The 12,006-nt window shown below is 43.6% G+C and overlaps 2 protein-coding genes across 5 annotated transcripts in view; one reads left to right on the top strand and one right to left on the bottom strand.

Moving 5' to 3' along the window:
• Positions 1-12,006, bottom strand: part of LOC105678230 (serine-rich adhesin for platelets) — a 95,043-nt gene that overhangs the window by 62,420 nt on the left and 20,617 nt on the right. The gene's annotated exons all lie outside the window — the stretch shown is intronic.
• Positions 1-12,006, top strand: part of LOC105678238 (uncharacterized) — a 279,329-nt gene that overhangs the window by 259,403 nt on the left and 7,920 nt on the right. The window lies entirely within an intron of this gene.

The following is a 12,006-nucleotide window of genomic DNA, read 5'->3' as shown; positions in this document are numbered from 1 at the left end:
GAATTTTGTATATCCGATATAAATCACAAAAGATAAACTTTAAAAGATAACACGTTGCTTAAATAAGCGTCGAAAAAATGTAATTTATATCTCGTACATAATATTGAAGAATAAATAACGCTGAATCATATAAAATATACACAAAGTTAAAAAAAAAAAGAAAGAGTTTAATTCCTTAAATATCTCCTTACTTTTTGACTTTCTCTAGTAATTTTTAAAACACAAGAATAGAAAATTATTTCTAATTATTAAATCAAATATAATATTCTCAAATGCAATTTCATACCTTATTAAATGCAAAAAAGTACCATTTGATGTTACATTATTTTCTAAAATTTCCCAAGTACCGTCGCTATTATCACAACGCTCACGACTACACGCTAACCAAACGGATTTTTGTTTTCCAAAAATTTCCCTGAATCCACGACTCACCGGAGAAACGTTCGCCGTCCACGCGGCATTGCGCCGTTCCGCGCGTTGCGCAAGAAATAAGCGGTCCTACATGCGCGGGCAATTTCACCGTACGTGCGTGTCGGTCTATCCTCGTGTTGAGACAGAAAAAGAGAGGACGGGAGTGAGAAAGAGAGAGAGAGAGAGAGAGAGAGAGAGAGAGAGCGAGACAGAAAAGAAAAAAAGAGGTGTTGGGTACGCGACAGCTGTAAGCCCCCGGGGCATACGAGTCCTCGACTCGCACACCCCCGCTTGCGATCCCCGCCGTCCCATTCTTCCCCTGCTCCGTCCCGCCATCCCTGTCTCCAGCTATCTCTCTTCCCCGCTGCAACCCGCCGCCTCCCATCGGGCTCGTCCTTCATAGAGAGTCCCGACAGCGTTGTACCCGGGGCTTACGCGCAAAGGGAGAAGGGGCGTACGGGAAATGGGGCGATCAAGGGGGAAACGATGGCTTCGCCATAAGCCAGCGATACCAGCCCGGATGACTGGCGATTACGTTATTCGGAGGGACGTACGTGTTCCCGACTGCGCCGGGTTCGCGTGCCCGTTCGTTCCGTACGTCCCGCGTGTGTTCTACGTGACGCCCGATTCACGAACGAGCCGCGGCCTCCCGGTTCTAATTCACCCCATTAAATTTAATTTCGAGCGGTCTACCCGCCGGCTCTCCCCCTCATCCGCGCGCCCACTCCCCTCGCGGGAAGATCGATCCGTTAAATAGGACCGACTAATACCGAGACCGACGGAATTATGGCACCGAAGACGCCGGTGAGAGGTGTTGGATTTGACCGCAGTTATATTCAATGACATCCCCCTCATTTGCTCTCGATCGCGATTTATACGAATTAATAACGGCAATGGCTTACAAACGTAATTCTTTTATAGGAACATAAAAAAACTTTTGCCTTCATCGCGTCCACCGCACAAAATCACATTTACAAGTACTAAATTTCCTGACAATGACAGGCTTATGAAAAGGCTTATAAAAAATTTTATATTGTAATAAATTACAGAGATAGGGTAATTATTTCTTTTATATTTTTTATTTTCATTGAAAAGTAATGAAATTTTTCGTATTAATAGATGGATATAAAACGAAGCAAATTGTTAATTATGTCACTGACGAAATTTCCGATAATAAAAAGATGGAAAGCACATTATGTAAATCCCAATTTTTCGCATACACTTCTTTTTACGGACACACTGCACGTCATTAGATATATATACAGACGGGAGGAGATGACCAGGGAAGCTTGCACAGAGACGATAAACGTTAGCAGTGCTTCCCTTCGTCGCTTTTAACAAGCCCGCGAGGGTGGAAGGCCACGTCCGTGGCGTAACCGAGTGCCATTCTTAGTGGAGATATGGTTATTCTTTGAAAGCATTCCTGGTCCAACTGGTCGTAAATACATACACTTGTTTCCTAAAGAAACTGGAAAGTGGTCTTCGCACTAGTAATTAAAGCCGAACAATACAATACGTAGTATCAAGAGAATATATAGAGATATTCTTTCAGAATTTTTCGATTTCACTCTTTTTAAATTCGTGCGTATGCGATGAAATATTTTTTTGAGAAAAGGATAATTTATCTCAAAGGATGATTCATAGGGAAAAAAATCATAAGAGTTTAAAACCTACCTAAGTGACTAAATTTCAATCATTTGACACTTAATACAGTTGAGACTTTCCATCGTGGATTAACCAAGCATACTAAACGACGAAATGGTACACAGTCGTCGATCAGCAGAGCGTCGTCAGTGTCACGAGTGTCGGAGCAATGCAAAAGCGCACGCACATATACACATTATTAGGTACTTGCCAACGGGCAGAGACAAAAGGGAGCCAGACTACCGTTTAGGAGACTAACCTAAGCAGGCGATAAACACAAGCAGTCCTCATCCACATCGTCTTACGAGAAGGGTCGTACAATTCGACGGAATCAACGGTGTATACCGAATAGCTTTTGACAAGGAGATAGCGTCGATTAAAACACACTTCGCTAACGCACGTCACGCTTTGTTACGCGAGACGATGTATGTGTGCGTCGATTACGCGGCAGAATTTGACCCGCTTCGGAGGGATTTAATAAGTTTTAAGGCGTATCATCAGTACTCGTAAAAAGCCACACTCCAGTATATAAGCTGATTAATGCATAAAATAATGACTCTCGAGAACCAGTTTTTCTCGAATATCTATAAGCGACGATACGTTCAACCGCTGATGAATCTATTACCTCCAATAAAATTATCCAAGTCAAAAAGATTATACGTATAAAATTAATTGAAGAGTAAGATATCTTGTTTCGTGTAATTGGCATCTCTCCGGAGTTTAATTCAGCGAAATTCCATTTCCAACTTCTGATAAAGAATGTCGTCTCAATCGTCGTGCCAGTAAGAGAATTCTTTATGTATAGATATTGCGCAAACTTAGTTAATTAAGGTGCAGGCACACCTGCGCTAAAGAAGAAAAAACGAAGGGCGGAAAAACACGCGGAAAATCCCGTATACACATAACATACACACGTGGGCGCCGCAAAAGCAGCAACAGCAGCAGCAGCAGCGAGAAGCCAAGCTCGCGGGCTGCTTACGAGCTTGTAAAGAGGCGATAAACATAACCCGGCGGCTCTATATCGCCCGCTACGAGTAGCAGTCGACCGCCGGAGGAAGAGGTCGGTATTGGCGATGCGGAGAGGAGAAGGGTCGCTCCGTCGTTCTAGTCGTCGTAGTCGTCGCGATCGTCGGTGGGAGGAACCACGTGTGTATTGGTTTCCCTCTGCCGCGCGGGGGGTGCGCCGTGCGGGGAAGCTAGTAAGCTACGTGTGTATGTGTATGTATGTGTGTACGAGTGTGTACGTGCAAGTCGGTGTGCTGGCTGGTGCGAGGCCGCCTGGGTTATCGATTATAATCATCGGCGTACAGGCGCCGCGACGGATCCGCAGTCATTAGGGACGCCCGGGCGTCGTTCCACCTTATTCCAACTGCCGGAAGCGAGAGAACGCAACCGAGAAGGGGGCAAAGGGGGACGGCCACTCGAGGATGTCTACGCAGTCAAGTTTTCGCGCGAAAACCAGTCCGGCTGAAGGGGGTTGTTGCTCTTTCTCTCACTCTCCGTCTCTCTCTCACTCGCTATCTCTTCTCGCAGCGAGGTCACGTAACCTTCCCCTCGCCTCGTAGTCCAAGTTCGTTAACGTAATTTTTCGCGCTTTAACTTTCACGGATGAGTCTTCGCGTTTCATCCTCCTCTCCCGTCGTTCAACGAACTTCATCATTTAATCCCCGTGCTTGCGATGTAATATGTCAGCGCGAAAATCGGAAAAATATGAGCCGGATAATAAAGCTAAAATATTAGATCAAGCGGAAATGCGCGTTACACTTAGATGATTCTGTAATGTTCTATAATGCTTAGAAGATAATGTTACATTCATTAACATGATTTAATAACCCGTGTAATGAACTCGAGATATCTTCTTATCACATGTAAACTTGTGCTCGATTTAAATATTAATGCAAAGCACATATTTCCGTGATGATAATAAAACGCGCTTCGTATTTACGCCGCCAAGGATTAATAATACATTAATGATATCCGAATGATTTCCCTGAGCGCAATATTTCCATAATTCTCCGCGAACGCGGAAAAACCATCCACGACCATACCCTCATTAATTTAAATGGCCGATTGATTCAAATAGCTTTGTTGAAATTCGCTCTTTTAATCGTTCTGACAGTGATACCGATAAAAACACTAATAATGTCGAAATACGAGCGAAAATGAGCCGACTAAAATAGATAATTAAAATCATCAGCGGTTAAATTTGGAAATATGCGTACATTATACCTTACATATAATCAAACCCGTGCGATATGAAAACATTCGAACAATTTTTTCCATTAAATTAAAAGATCAAAAACAATGTTACGCCTATATATTTGAGACGGACAAATTAACACACATAAAATATAATGATTTCAATTAAAATCAAAAATATGTAAAGTATATAATAGTCATTCTACAAATATGTAGATATTTAACTTCTTTAAACTAGATAATGCGCGCGAAATATCTGGAATGTCGAAGTTTAATAATTTAATTAACAATTTTATTAGTTGAAAAATTATCCATGGAGGATAAATTTTTATCGATTAAAGCATCAGAGATGGAACGACGAAATTCGCGAAGACCGCGTTATTTTGCGTTGATATACATAGTAAAGAGCGCGATGTATTCGAGCGTCCATGCAATAAACTCTCCTCAGGCCATATTGAGCGCCCAATATCATATAATAAAATCCATACTACATCTTGGGGGAACAATGGTGGAGATATTCTGGAAACGTTGCACGCGGCGCTTGGCATTGCCAGCGACGTAGACGGAACGTTTGGCAGGAACAGTCGCGGCACGGACGCTCAAGGAGCGCGATCAATCTCTCCTTTTATTATCTATGGCCGGCAAATGGCGTATGCGGCAAGACAATATTCGCGAAGGGATGGCGTCTACACGACGTACTGCCCGGGCATTTGGCAGCGGATATTTAGAATGCTCGACGTACTAAAGCGTTTCTTGGTTGCACGCTACCCACGCGACGACAAAGCACGACTGCGAGTTCCATTAGTTCTTTTTGTCCGTCGAAAAAAGAATTTCACGGACAAAAACACTTCAATTACGTCATTTTATGTATGGTTTGACCCTCACCATTTACTGCTATTTAGTCGTATGAACGAATAAATTATTCATTGCCAAATTTTTTACGCGGATCAGCCTACAAAGAGAAATATCCACACTTTATAACATAATTATAATAGAAAAATCAATAACACTTATAACCAGAATAATATCAAAGAAATTATAACTACGGCATTGTTAAATTAATAGCAATTTTTGCTTGATCACAATTTCCATTAAGCCTGTCGCCAATTTTTCGGACTCAATAATTTTCTAAATCTAACGCTTCTAACGTGAAAGAAGTTCTTAACGGTAATCGTTCCATCTTTTACAGTCTCTGAGATTCACACGCATGCATTCATTTCTCGACGTGGTGAGCGAGCGTAGGTGGGCGTTGCCGTCGGTCCGGGCCACGCAAACAAACGAATTTTTAATTAATCACCTGCTAATGAGGCGGCAGCCACCGCGCTGCAAAAGAAAGAGGAGGAGAGAAAGAGACAGGTTTGGACCAGGTGCCTTCTTATACGTTCCTCATCCGGTTCCTTTCGCAGCGAGAGACCACCACAAAGAGGACGGGCAAAGAGGAAGGGAGAGAAAAGGGAATTACAAAAACGCCAAGGAAGAAAAGGGATACCCAAGTAAATGTTTCAAACTTTATCGGAACTCGGTCGAGGCGTCGAAGGGAAAAAGGAAAATCCCACCTCCGTTAGAAATCTCACCTTTTGTTCCTCTTTTTTTCCTCTGTCATTTATTTTCTTTTTTTTCGGACCGTTCTGATTACCGATCGAATAATCGACGCGCCGTCACGTCTCTCACGGCGCCGAGAACTTCGGCTTTCGTTATCAACGGCCTGACACGAGAATGACTCGCCGCGTGCCCCCGGCTTCGAATATCGATTCTCGGGCTTATCGGTCCCCGCGTACCTTTTTCCTCCCCCCCCCCCCCTCTGTCCTTCGCCGCGCCGTTTTCCACCGACGTACCCGTCACCCTCGTTCGTGCCTCGCTCCGTTTTCGTGAGGTTTTCCCTGACGCGCCATCCCCGGGGAGAGCTAAAACAACGCGGCTTCTCTCCTGGAAACCTTCGGTTTCGGTCCCTCCCATCGCTCCGTTCTTCTACGGGCTCTTCCTGCCAGCAGGTCCTTCTTTTCACGGACAAAGAACAGATCGGGCGAATAGCAAAGGACGCGAGAATCGAGTTTTTTGTTTTAAAGTAAAAGGTATACAGGGTGTCCCGAAACCGTTAGCAATTAATGTAACATCTTTTTTAAAGCTAAAGAAATGTTTTCTTCATAACGCGAGATCTCTGAAAAGCGTATTACAAACTTTTAACTTTCGTTGTATGAAATCTAGTGAAAGATTTTTACTCATTTGCGTTTGCACTTTTTTTATACTTATTTAAATTATTTTGTAAAGACTTGTAAATTTCAATCGTTTCTAATTTAAGAACCAATTGATGCCCTGATATTGAAATACCTAATATTGAATTTTTCTCAAAACTCTATTGTCTGCCACTAAAATATAAGTTAGTTTTGAGGCACCCTCTATACGTGTTCTCGCTATAATTTTACAGTGAACGCGGCGCGAGGGAAACGGGAGAAACGCTACCGCCTCCGTGAAACGACGTACCGCAAAATGCCAAGGTGTTATTATTTACAGTGGTGGAGTCCCCCTAGAGTCTCGCAGAGTATTTCTAGGAGTAAACTGCAATTTGCGAAATGATAATGCTGTCGCGTTGTCGCTCGGTAACGCGATTATACCTTCGACATCTGGAAAAGTTTCCATCTTCGCGTCGAGGGTATTACATATATCGTGTCTAAATAGTAACGTAAGAGTGAAAATTGTCTTTCCTTTATCAAACACGCAAATTTTATTAATTGAAATTTCTGACAAATATTTTTCATTCAAAAAAAAATTCATATATTTAATTTTTCAAATATGCAATTTAAATTGAAAGTTTTTTCCTTACGTTGTGATCATACGAGATATAAACACTTGTATGTTCATTTTTTAACACTAAAATATGCTGTTAAAAAGCACAAGCGTTTCTTACATGTGTATTCAATGTATTTACTATTTTAATTTAAAACACAACGTATCGATATTTTAATTTAAACGCAAGGTAGTAAGAAAGATTTTAATTTAAATAGAATTATTTAATCTAGCCGTATTAAAATGGATACGTGCGTGTCAACAAGCCAGACACAGATAGAGCAAGAAATGCTAATAGGACCAAGCGCATGTACGCGAAGAGTTAACAAAGTAAACGATTAGCCGCGCAAATGAATCCAAGTAAGAGTGAAGCGAGAGAGATAGCGAAGTAGAGCACGATTACGGAGGCGTTATTTCGTTTGCGAGAGGGTCGCATCGGGTTTCACTTTAATTAAGCGAAATAATTAGCCGCCGAAGGCTAAAGCAGCAACGTCGGTCATGGCAAGCGGCGTTAATATTTTCTACCGTCGTATCGGCTTCCGTTCATTAGAGGCATCGCAGAAGTACAACTCCTTAAATCGAAGTTTATTTCCAAAAACTACATCAGTGCTTACACATACATAAGTAAAAAAAAAAAACTAATTTTCTCACATATTTTTAGAAAATTCCTACAAAACTGATTGATGAAATCAACGAATTTATTTACTTTTACTTTGATATTTTTGTTTTTGTGGCTAATGCCAAAGATTGCAGATAAATGTGGGATTAATACAGCGACGACGACACTTTGAAATCACTCCCAAAAATAATTCTCGTACAGAAGCGTGAAATTCAAATAACGCCGAGATTCACTATATGCATCTGTTTCTGAAGGGAGAGGCGATTAACGCAGGACGCTTGTCATCCGCAGCAAATGTGTTAATTATAACTTCTAGGTAGAAAGCGCCAACCGTCATTTCGCGTTTCGTTCCGCGGTGCAGAAAAGCTATAAGCACCTTTGTGATTAGCATGAATTCTTTTTATGACTTTTTATTTCTATGTATGTTATTCTTGTTATGCATTTCTTTTCCGTGATATAAAATTTTTTTCGATTAAAATAATATAGGTGCGGCACTAGAAACGATGCTTTATTTTTCAAATGTGATATATAGACGGATATTTTAAGCCTCGAGTTCTAAAATTTGTTAAATTTTTTATAAAAACCTAAACCCCATCGAAACATTTTCACGTATTAAATTTTAATCTTTGTCCTAGCTACCAAGTTATTCAATAGTAAAAAAATAAAAAATATCAGCTCTCTCTCTCTCCTCTCTCTTTTTGCATTCAATTAAATAAAGAAAAGCCTAAAATAAATCCCATCCAAGAATAACTCAACTGCACATACTTTCGTAAATAAAATCCTACCAGCATATATATTTTTAACACTTGGCGCGCCGAAAGGGATAAATTTACGAGCACGGCGGAGAAGCGGAGACGAGTATCGGCGTTCTTGTACGCTTCCCAAACACCCCAAACGTTCCCTCATTAATCCTCCGATACCGTCCATCGTTCCTCCGTCACTCCCCGGACTGCGGAAGCCGGGAGAGTCGGCCTTATCGGTCCTTCGCTCTCCCCGCCGTTGCAGCGTGCACGAGCGAGCCGAGATATTAACGACGTCATGTTAACGGGATTTCCTCGGGAGTCGGAAAATACGGCGGCTGAAACCTCCGGAGGATTTGGATTTCGGGAAGCTCCGCGGCTTGTTCTCGGTCATCCAATAAAGCGCGCCTTTACCAACCCGAGCGTTCCTTCAACGCACACACGCCACGATTACGTACATGTGAAAATATGGACATGGTCGTCCACACGTATGCTCACAGTTGGAAACTTGCCCCATTGTGGAGGCGCAGCGGCCACGAGCGCCCATGTGTGCGTACGTTACGTATGCATACGTCATACAAGTATTATATTACCCGGGTATAAGGAATACGCGTGTGAGCGTGCGAGTCAGAAGCGCAATTACAATTCTACCGACTCTAGACTATCATCAGATACCGCTGATGTTTCTATATGCGTCTATACGCTATTTCCGTAATTAGTTAGATTTGTACTTATCTCATTGTCAGTGTTCTAGATTAATGCGCGGCACATATACCGATATTAGTTTCTTTGAAGTTAACACTTTACCCTCAACTATTTAACATAATTAGATAACCAGATTTATAGTATATATCATTGCCATAGAAAATATCATTCTTCTTGATATTTATTAAAGAGAAAAAAAAATTGCTTTCCTAGTTAGTCCATGTGTTTATCATCAATGTATGCTGTGCACGTATACTATGTTGAGATATTTTTCGTCGTTGAGGTGTCGTAAACTTCTTTCCGCACCACACCCACGTTCGATCAATCCAATTTCGTACATAAAAGGTTCGACCGAAATTATCAGGACAGCCGAATGTTTGGGGAGAGAAAGCAAAGAACGCGCGCAGAGTTCGTTATAGGGATTCAGTCATCGCGGTCTCTCAATAGTTTCTGTATCGATTTGCAACTCCAATACGATCCTCGGAGAAGAAAAAATATAAGTGTATCCAATCCGAATTAGAAGTTCTGTTTGCGAAACGAATATTTTTACCTCAAATATTGTTTCTAAAAATAGATTTTTGTTAAGCTTTACTTTTTAGATACCGCGAATTTGTTTGCATCATAAGAAATATCGAAATATTTGAAATATTGCAGAGGGAAATGCTCGATTACGTAAAACTAGCGTCGGAAAACGTCGATTCACCGATATGCGCACACAAAGCTGGAGCACATCGCATAGCGCGCGCGAGGCTCGTCCCGCGAATCCTCTTATCGTCGCAATCTCAGATCGGCGTCGGGCTTAAATGCAAAACCAAGCGCGCGACATCCCCCCGACAACGATCCTGCGGGCGTCCGAAGTCACGGCGCTCCGAGGACTCCGAGCAATTCGTTCAACCTGTTGCAAGGCCGTCGACATCGATCCCGTCCTCCATCGATTTCCCTCTTGAGTGACATACCTATCGCGAGGAGGGTGTGGCAAAGTGACCTCGTCACGGAAACTCGAGAGAAAGACAAAACGAAGAACGCTCAATTAACGAGCCGCGCGACGTTTCACTACGACGCTTGCGGGATTTAATGCGATAACGCACTATCGGAAAGTAGATAACGATGATAATGAAAAGTACAGGCTATCGATAGCCTCATTTTCCACTAGATTAGCAGATGAATAAATAAAAGCTCAACATTTTTATGTAAATCTGATAAAAAGATAAGACTGTTTCAGCATTAAATGGTGAGCTTTGATTCGACAAGTATTACACGATTAGAAAAGACAAAGAGCGAACAATAAGGGAAAACGAATACCGACGATAATAGCAATGATAAAAATGATAACAACGGTAGTAAAATCCTCGAGGGCAATTGTAACCCGTGTACACTCTCCGATTCATCGTGTTTCATAATCGATAGTATTTCCGATCGTCATCGGATCAAAGTGTTCGCCGTACCATGCGAAAGAAAAGAACAAAAAGTATTGATTGCCCCCCGAAAATAATAATAATAATCGTAATGAAGAATAATAAATGACGAGGCGCTACCGTTCAGCCACCGCGTGGCATAGGCGCGGCAACCTATTACGCGAAACACGACACCGGCGCCGATCCGAGGCTGGAACCACTTGTAAAAGCGACCCCCCCTCGACCGCACCGCTCCAGCCGTGCCTCCCGCGGGCGAGATCGAGACGTGCATCGGACAGAGCTAGAAACTGCGGGCGAGCGGACGGCAAGGGGACGGGAAGGGAGACCGACAGAGCCGCGGCGAGAACCGGGATACAGGCGAGGGAGCGAGAGGGGACGACGGAAGGTACCAGCCGCCCGGCACCGGTGGTGAAACGGAATGGTGCAAAAAGAACGAGGAGAACGAGTGCCGGTTGCCTGGGAGGAAGAGATAGGGAGGCGAGAGGAAAACGGACCTCTCGAACGTGCTCTCGTAGAACGAGAGGGGTCAGGCGGGCGGGAGGGAGAGCGAGCGGGAGGGAAGAAGAGGAGGGAGATGCGTGTGCACTGACGGAACGAGTGGAAACGAAATGCACGGGAAATACGTATATATCGAGGGGGATACGAGAGACGCCGAGGGAAGCCGGCGAGGGCGTAGGGCGGCGCGGAGGAAAGAGCGGGAAGGGAGGGAAAAAGCGAGAAAGAGGGGGGGGGGGGGGACGGAGGGGGAGAGAAATTCTGACTCTCGAGATGCGAGAACTGCCGCGAGTCTGTGGTGTGCGAAACTTCCTCGCGATATATAGACGATGGCGCCGTAGGAGGGTGCGGGGGACGGGCGGGAGGAGAGAGAGTCAAAGGGGATGCGAAACGCCGACGAAGAGAACGTTCGAACGAGAGAGCGAGAGGGGAAGAAGGAGAACGGCCCGAAGGGAGAAGCGGGACGAGCGACGGAATCGTAACCCGACTCTGGATGGGAGCCAGCATGAAACCCATGGTATGTAAAACTCCCCGTGAGAGCGCGTGGGCGCGGGGTCGGAAAGGGGACAGGGGAAGCACGCCCGAGATAGCCCGCGTGGGTAGCGCGTCGATGGGAGAGAGAGAGAGAGAGAGAGAGAGAAAGAGAAAGAGAAAGAGAGAGAAGGAGAGAGGAAGGGGGGAATCGGCGGCAGGAGAGAATAGGGAAGCCGAGTGTGTTGTAATCAATGAGTTTAGGGCGGGCGAGAGCGCAGCGTGATTCGGATACCTTTGAGAACACGGTTAGTTTCGTATCAGAATTATCGCGATTAGTCGATACTCGCGTTACGTGTGCCTGCGTACGATATTGTTTTGTACGCAGAAAAGAGATAATTGTTATTTTACATGCATATGTTCATATATATCTAATGTTTTGCATTTCTTTGTAGTTTATTCCGCACATCTCTGAAGCAAGTTTATACATAATTTCAGTCATTATTTTTAATACACGTAAAAA

This window comes from Linepithema humile, chromosome 6, assembly GCF_040581485.1.
Source record: "Linepithema humile isolate Giens D197 chromosome 6, Lhum_UNIL_v1.0, whole genome shotgun sequence".
Taxonomy (NCBI): Eukaryota; Metazoa; Arthropoda; class Insecta; order Hymenoptera; family Formicidae; genus Linepithema; species Linepithema humile.
The sequence above is the reverse complement of the archived record's forward strand: the minus strand, read 5'-3'. Positions and strand labels throughout refer to the sequence as shown.